The 9,184-nt window shown below is 37.5% G+C and overlaps 1 long non-coding RNA gene across 1 annotated transcript; it reads left to right on the top strand.

The window, feature by feature from the left end:
* Positions 1 to 7,655: 7,655 nt before the first annotated feature.
* Positions 7,656 to 8,731, top strand: LOC140344586 (uncharacterized). The gene is made up of 3 exons (XR_011923607.1): positions 7,656 to 7,760; positions 8,123 to 8,147; positions 8,660 to 8,731. It is a non-coding gene; the product is annotated as an uncharacterized lncRNA (long non-coding RNA).
* Positions 8,732 to 9,184: the final 453 nt, after the last annotated feature.

Here is a 9,184-nt window from a genome sequence, read left to right as displayed (position 1 = left end):
AAAAACTTTCAAAAAAAGTATTTAAATTCAGTAAAAACTTTCAAAAAAAAGTATTTAGGACAGTACAGTAGAGAAGCAAAACTGGTGTATTTCAAGACAGAATTCTGCTCAAATTATTTAAAAACATATATAGATTTAGACAAAACTCAAGTGAGTGGTAAGTATAGAAGGATTTGCAAACATATTAGATTAGAATTGAACACTGAACAAATCAATCAGGCTCTGGCCCCGACGTGTTTCGCTATGTGGTTTCATCAGGGGATTGATAGGAGACTTTAGCTAGATTTGTGGTTGTTCGGGAATGAGATGTTGGTATGAAAGAAGAATTGTGGTGATAGTAATCTGAAGAGATGGTTTGAGGGTACAGGTAAAAAATGTATCAAGCCAAGGTCTGATAATGGAGACACTTAGGATGTCTTTTTATGAGATAATGCAAGATGAATAGCTTTTATGTAAGCTGGATAACACTATTTCCAGTGAAATACTAGGCCATGGATAAGTGTTTGATTTATCACATGATAATAAGTCAATAAAAAGAACCACAAGTTATTCTAAATGTTGGATGAGTGTCGTTCCGATCATTGAGAATGATCTCCAATCTGTTTAGTATAAGGTGGTATTTTAGTGGCTCCGTTTAGATTCTCTAGATCAGGGGTGTCAAACTTGTTTTGGCCCCCAAAGAAATCCTAAATATGAATTGCAGCTGGCCCGCCGCTGCATTGAAATAGCGCCGCTACTGTTCCTGGCATCACTCGCGTCAATAGACCAGTGGCCTCTCTGCCTATGCGTGGCCCCACATTGGACTGTTTTATAGACGCAGGGAATTGTAGTAGCGGTGCTATTTCAGTTTCAAGTTTGGCCCCTGACATTGTCTAAGTTTTTTATTTTGGCCCACTGTGTATTTGAGGTTGACACCCCTGTCCTAGATGGTCAGACTAGTGTCTGACAGACAGAATAATGGGATGCCTCCAATCGACTTTGGAAAGCTTTGAGTAATCCTTTTTTTTTACATCCTTATGGCAGTCTAAGAAACCCCTGCAATTTCTGTAAAGCTAATAGCAGAGTTTGGAATCTGGGACCCCAGTGCTGCAAGTTGAAGTGTTTTCAACTTGAGCAACCTTAGCCAACTTTTATTGATATACGCAAACAATAGTCACAGAGGTACCAAAATCCATAGACCATTAGATTTGTCTGCTTCATGGCAAGTTAAAACGTGTTTTCATTTACAGCACTTTGTATTTTATAGTTATGCCTTCGGAGAGTTGAGTTGATCTCTTCAGAGCTTTCTTCACATGGTTATACTGTCTAAACTGGACCTGTTTGAGCACATAGGAGATGAGTAGGAATGAAAAATTGCAGCTGCTGAAAATTTATACTGACACAAGGTTTTTTTTTTTTTTTTTACTTTTACTGTGCAACTTGCTAATTCTAAATGTAAAGTCAAGCACATCTTAATAGTCACTCACTTAATCCAGTAAACATATGTCCGCACCTACAAGAAGTGTTTTGATTTGTACAGTGGGTGATGGGGTTAAGGCAGGCCATCAAAGTCAGAAGATTGATTAGTGACATGCAGACCATTGCAACCAGACATCAACCAGGGTTCCTGCAGCAGTTAATAATTTCTTTCTCACCTCTGCTAAAGTTTTACCACTGACCAGGCAGGCATTTTGCTTCTGTCCACCATTGTAAAGGGGACCTTCACATATTTCCCAAAGATCTTTAACAAATGAAAAATGTCATGTTCGTTTTTGTATCTCAACTGTGTGAAATATCAAAAATGCATTAGCAAGGGTGCCTGATTTTCACTAAATTATATTTGTAAAATTTTTCCATGTTTAAAAGGTCGAGATAGAGACTAAATTTAGAGAACAAGAAGCTAAACAGAGTTACAAAATTTATAGAAAGTACTAGAACTTTCTTGTATTGCACTTATATTTTATCAAACTGCCATAGAAATATTACCTTACTTGACAATCTTGTTACCTCCACACTATGCAGTACTCTAGCCCTGAAGGAGGTAGTCCACAAGCAAAGCAATGTAAGGGAAATGTATATTGTTCTCTGTAGGTTTTGTCCTGCTAAACCAGTTGAAAGTCACAAGATGTGGTAAAAGTGAAAGTTACTCATGAATCCTAGGTGGTCTAGTGGGGGAGAACAAAGGAAAAATGTGCTTATTGTTCCTTTTGTACTAGAATAGCCAAAGTTTTCGGTTCACTTTACTTAGTTTCCTTGACTAGCTTTAATCAATATGTTCCCGTATGCAATTTACAAAATATTTTTCCTTTTTGTAAAATACCTTAGTTTTTTGTATTTGCAACTTCATGATGTCTTTTTCTACCTTGATCCTTTAACATTTGTACTGGCTAAAGGAAAAAAATAGGACCTTTTATTCTCTAGGGTTGTCTGCTGACACAGGGTGTGCTCCATAAAGCATTGTATCAAGTAAAGAATCCTGGGGGGTGTGCAGGCTCCCAATGCTAGTTCAGAACTGGCCAGCAGGATGTAATAGAGGGACTTTGTGTAAAAACAGTTGGTAGACCACTTTTCTTGTTTATGGAAACCGTTACAACCTGAACGATGCATTTTTTAAATGCTGCACTTTTTATCAGGAAGTTGAAAAAAAATCCACCTAGGAGCCGACTGCTGGAACAGTTTAACTTTTACAGCTTTAAGGAACTGGCACAGAGAAATCCGAATTCTGTCTGAAATGATACAATTCAGAATGTGATCGGGTATATTTGTCTGTCTGTTGGAGAAAATGCGGGAATTAAGTAAGGGTACTAGGTGTTCATTTTTACAAATCTTCATCAGGGAAGACTGATAGGACATTGGGTAAGTAAACAGAAAACCTAAATTATTGTGCAGCATTAGCAGACAGAAAGCAGTGCTGTGTAATAACCCTTGTCTGCTCTAGTGTACATATAAAGCTACAAACTGAATATGCAAGGTTTGGTCCTCCTCAGTGGAGGAGTACTCAGAGGACAACTTTTGTCTTTTCAAAACTGTGTTGCTTTTTTGGGTCCATGGCTTAAACATGAAGTCATCATAACAACAAGGCACTTTTCATTTTTAGAAGCAGATCATCAACAGGAGGCTGTGCTTTTTGGACAGGTTCACTTGAAAAATCTTGCTAGAATTACAGTTGATCCGTCCTATGTCTTCAACCTTTCCAATGGTTAGTGTGCAGAAAGTCCAAGTATAGCAGTGTTCTCCCCAACTCCTTTTACCTTGGTGCAGCACCCAGCACTTTTCAATAACCACCCCGATGTTTATGGATGATTGTTGAAAAGTTGGGTCACAATACAGGGGCTGCCACCCACCCACTACACCTTCTCACTCAGCTTCTAAAAAGTGTTTCTTGACCTTTTTCAAAATTGGGGAGTCCTTACTACAGTTACTATATGCACACCTTACAGTACATTAGTGTGGTGGTCAGTGGGAAGAATGCCTCTTATGTTACTGACTATTGGATAGAATATCACCCTTACAGATAGCCACGAAGATCATTGGTGTCACCTAAACTAACATAAGAGGCACAAATTATTCTTTGCTTACCCCTTTGGTGGTATTCCTAAGTGTGGTTCGGGGTGAAAAAAAAAAAAAAAGACATGTTGAAAGTGGTAACTCGGAGCCGCACTCGGGGTAACTAAAAACATTTTTAAAAAAACACCTACCTGGTCCCATCCGTATCCTGCATGTCCGTGCCCGTTCTCTTCTTCCGCTCTTCAGCCGGCGGTGCACAGACGTTCCCGGTGATGTTGGGGGGGGACAGGCAGTGAAAGTATATAATATGAAGTAATCATTATTAATATATATAAAAATATATATATATATATATTACATTTCAGTTTTTTTTAAGCACCCTTGTTTTAATAAATAAAACAAAATACAGACATATATAGAACGCCAGGGGGGTTTTAGAACCCCTAGCCAACGCTGGAGGGAACCCTGCTGTATCGTGTTAACCTTCTCTACCCCAATGCTTTGGGATTTGTTTTGCTTTGTATTGACTGTTTAAAACACACGTAAAACTCTTACATTAAAAAAAGGTAAAACATTTACAAAACTGAATAAGAAAAACTCAAACCGTTATTAACCATAATCAAAACCATTATAATTTTTTTGGGAAGCCACACTTACTCTCCACATATTCCAAGGCGTCCGCTTCAGCCACACAATTTTATTTTCATAGGTTTACATGCTTAACATTTGGATTTCAATAGTTTTACAATTCTTCATTTAGCAACACGAGGTGCTAATATTTAAAACAATTTAATTTAAAAAGTAAAATATAATAGTTTTGGGTCAATTTTTAAACTGATGCTTAACCCTTTTGTTAACCTGATAATAAAATAACCAATAGTTGATTTAATAATAGCTGATTTACATAAGGTCTTTAGATTTACAAAGTCATATTGTGGTTATGATGGGGTTATTATTTGTTGCCGCACTTGAAAAGTTTTGACGACTGTCCTATAAGACAGAACTCCTCTAATTTACCTATATAAGTAAATATCAGACTTTTTTATTGACTTTATGTTTCGAAGTCATACAGGGTCCACTGCAGCTTGTTATTACCAAATTATATTAATGACTGTCAGAGTCTAGGAAAAGGAAGAGATGTGCTGTAGGGACTTTCAGCATTTCAGTTATGACTGCAGCTAGAAAAGATTGGATATTTGGGTGCCAGAACAGCCACAGAAAAATAAAGTCACCGACTGCAGGACTGGAACTGGAGCTGTCATGTCATAGACAGCAGGGCTGGTAAATAAAATTAATGCAATTCTACATGCTTCATTTTATATATATATATTTGTTTCATATAGTGACAGAGCTGCGAAAACCCTTGAGTATTAACAATATGGTAATGGATTAAGGTCTCCATGACCTAGATCAGACCGACAAACTTAAGTCCACAAGGACCAGGATCCCAAAAGTTCTTTCATTACCAGACTACAGTAAATGTAATGAAGTGTGCTTTACAAAGAGTCAGAAAATTACTGTTTACTTAAAAAAACCTTTCTACACTTAGACAACCCTGGTCTAATTTCAACCAAAGCCATGCTTTTATTTTTTTGTTATCAACACAAATATTCTCCGCAGACCATTTTTCCTTGGAACTCCAGTGATCCTGTTAGCCACCAACTTCTGTGGGAAGAAGCAGCTCTGCAACTTGATACAAGTCATTCTTTTCTTTTTGTTGTTCTGCTTGATTACTGACTAAGGTAAGCAGTCACCATATGGACAAAGTGGCAAATATGCTATCTAAAAAATCTTCAAGGAACAAACTAGTTTTTAAAGCCCAGTTATATATTTCCTTGAGTACCCCTATTGTTAAGATATCTTTTGGAGGCATAAATAAGCCTTGCCTTTAAAGTTCTGTATAAAGGTCTAGATAGCCTAGATCAGGACTGTCAAAATAAGTCTATAAAGTACTTTTGTGTTTGTGTTATAATTAAGTTTTGGTTATAAGGGGTAATAATATAACCCGTACTAATTCCCTTGGCAGGGGGAAGATATTTGCTCACCCTAATAAAGCGGGCTTCCAGAATCCACTATAAGTCCCCCAACAAACCCCTACATACATTTTAAGGGGCTGAATGTGTGCAGAGGTCCTGTCCCTCAACACTGTGACCATACCCCATGCCATGTGTCTCAGAATGGTACAGGAAGTGGGGGATGCACAGTGGGTCTGTATGCCTCATTAAAGAATTTGCCTAATTTAAATGTTAAAGTTCATGAACAGACCTCTCTTTGCTAAACAATACCTAAATTTTTCAGTACATGTTCCCCATGGCAGTGCTCAGCTCTCTATTCGTTTCTTTTTAACAGTTTATTAGCCCCTAAATTCCACTAAAACCTATTTGGTAAATTCAGCCACATACCTACAGCCACAAACCCAAATACATTTAACACTTTTAAAAACTTGTATGTTTTAGACCACACGTACCCTTAGAAGCTTCAGAGACATGTATGTTTAATGTCCTTGATGATCTCTTCAGACTTATATGTTTATAATAACTGGTATTATACAATAATGAATTACAACATAATGCAAATATGAATACCAACCACAAAGCCGATGAAAACCCCAGTGTTTCCACTGATACTTTACTTACTTCCATCCTGCAGATTAACACCGGCTGTATACCAGTTTGGTTTGCATTAGAGGAGACAAGTTTATTATGGTTTGGCTGCAGATCGCAGCACATTAGGAAAACTCACTGTTCTGCATTATCCTTCTCTTGACAGAACAGCTGAAGGAGACATTTCTGAGGTTTGGACAGAGCGCTGACATTTTATCTCAAAATGATTCACTGCTGATTCCTTAAGGCAACCGCTATGCATAGCATCACCCCCTGTGATGGTGTTTTCCAAGACATGAAGCATGAATACTAATTGCTGGCTGATGGTGGGATGGAGATCCATGACTTTGAATTTATTATCAGAAATTACATTGTTACTGGATGTTCATACTGTTCACATTTAGGAAAAATAATGACTCCAGTCCACCCTCAGCGATTCTTACAATACTTTCAGCTACACAAGCAATGTGACTAAAAGAAAAATTCTACAAAAAGCCATCCTGAACTTTTCCCATATGGAAGGTACCATAAGGAGCCGGTACTTGTCCTTCCATCACCATGCTGCCTGGGCTATAATTATAGGTGAGAAGTAACCTCAATGCTCCTCAATTCCCTCAAATGCTATAATTTGTACAAGTCACAAATTGTGTGCTGGTTGGCAGGTCTAACAATATAGGAGTCTTAGGATTCGACTGTCAGAGGAGCACAGAGAAGATTCAACTTATTTATTGCCCCTGCTGTAAAGAGAACCTGTTAGTTTCCCTAATAAAAGTAGAGGTTCACTTTAAAAGTTAATGAATTAAGAAATAAAAATGTAACCCAAATATAAAAATAGTTTGCATATAAAACAACTCATTAATAAGATATTATATATATCTAATATTATTATTAGAAGGTACGTGTTCAGCTTTCTTATGTGATCTTGACAACTTCAGATGCTTTCACCAAGTACATCACACAAAGGGTATTTAAGGTACAGTGAAGTAGCTGCTCTCATTTGTTTGCATTGCATTAGATGCAGCAGTAGCTTGCTTTTCTAGGCTTTGGGTCGAGTGCATTTTGGGCCATATGGCAGCAGGCGAGGCCAGGAGTGTGTACACAGGTTGGCTACACGAGGCTCCATGGCTTCCTGCAAGGCAGCGTAGCCACCCAAAAAATAGAGTGTAGAGAGCAATTTGACAGCTGGAATACAAAGCAATGTCAGGTTTGGAAAGAGAAGCAAACAGTGGTCCTGATTCATTAAAGCTGAAGAAGATACTCTTTCATCAGTGAACCTGCATGATCCAGCAAACCTGGAATGGATCTCGACCAGGATTAAAAACATTTGCTAACAAATAGCAAATTACTTTTAAGAAATCCTTTTTGGGTTTGCTGGATCACCCAGGTTTACTGATAAAAGTGTATCCTCTCCAGCTTGGTAGGGGTTCGTTGAGCAATTTGTACCTTTTGAGGTCAATTGCCACTGATACCCTTCCTTCAACCTGCTCTTTATTCCGCAAAATGTCAACTATTTTGGTCTGTACAGCATCTCGGGCATGCTAAAACTTTTTTTTCCTTTTTTAATTACAGGTCTTGGACAGAATCCTCTGGGTCTAACAGCACCAGCAGCACAGACTACTACTAATGAAGGTCTTGGTGGAGTAGATTTCAGCAGTTCCTCAGATAAAAAAAGTATGTGCTGGTTTTTTTTTTTGGTTTTTTTTTTCCTAATAGGTGATCTTGTTTTGTAAGTGGCAGTTCTGCACCCCAATATCTTGCACCATAGTTTTGTGCAAACGAAAAGCCTTTAGATAACTAAGATAGCTATAAAGTATATATTAAACCTAATATTAAACTGTTAGTTACACGCAAATCCTCACCCAAAGTGATGGAGGAAGAGGAGGGGTGTTTGTTCACATGTGGTATGTCCTTTATTGATGGATACAAACCCAGTTTTAAAGATTTTAACATGCCTATGTTAACATACTTTAATAGCATTGGTTACATCAAAATAGGCATCATTTGATGAACTTTCTAATTTTTTTTCCTTTTAGGTGATAAAACTGGAACCCGGCCTGAGTAAGTTATTTTTACGTTTTGTTGTGCAACTTATGACAGTAAATTTGTAATAGAAAGCAAAAAAAATAAGTTTGGGGAAATGTTTTTAAACATCAGGATTTAGTCTCAATATTCAGTATTTTATCATTGCAAACTACTTATAAAGTAGTATTATTAATATATTTCCTACATTTTTTTTTAATTCTGAATTATCCCAGAAGGGCCTTTCTGGCAGCTTGTAGTGAGATTTTGTGCTTAGTGGTTGCTAATCAGTTAGTGGCTATAGCCCACTTAGATCTGCATGATAAACATAACACACTAGAAGACCTTTTCTGCTCTGTATGATTGCTGGCAGGATGCTTTACTTGCCTCCATCCACAGTAATGTTGGGGAAAAAAAAATGAAAGGGTGAAATACAAAACCATATTCAGTTTTGCCAGTTTACATTTTTCGAGCTGGAAAGAGCAGACGCAGCAGTGGTGGAATCGCCTCTGAACACACTTTTTCTTAGGTATGGCTCTTGTTTCCTGCAGAGACAGCAAAGCACTTAAGGATGAAAATCTACCTCAAGTAATTTGCCAAGATGTAGAAAATTTCCAGTAAGTGTAACTATATAGCTTTTTCTTTTTTCAATGTTTGTATTACGTTTTGCAAGGAAATATACTCATTAATGTGACCGTTAAGTAACATTGTACAACAGTTGTGTAGAAATCAGTTGTAATTAAATTGCATGTAGATTTATATTTTCCAGTAAAACAGTAGAAGCCAGCCATTTACTTGGCTATATATATATATATATAATATATATATATATATATACACACATACACACACACGAGGGGCTGCTGAGAATTTCCTGGCTTTACCCAGAAAGCAGAGAGCCAAGGACATTTATTCAACATATTCTCCCCTGAGACTGATGCATTTGGTACAGCTTAGTTGCAGCTTTTCTAGACCGTTCAAATAAAAGTCCTTTGGTTGGGCCCTGAGGTAGGTAGTCCACCCACAGAATACCGTCTTTGTCCCAAAAAACGGACGTTGTGACTTTTTTTTGGTCG

Source organism: Pyxicephalus adspersus, chromosome 1 (assembly GCF_032062135.1).
Source record: "Pyxicephalus adspersus chromosome 1, UCB_Pads_2.0, whole genome shotgun sequence".
Lineage (NCBI taxonomy): Eukaryota > Metazoa > Chordata > Amphibia > Anura > Pyxicephalidae > Pyxicephalus > Pyxicephalus adspersus.
The sequence above is the reverse complement of the archived record's forward strand: the minus strand, read 5'-3'. Positions and strand labels throughout refer to the sequence as shown.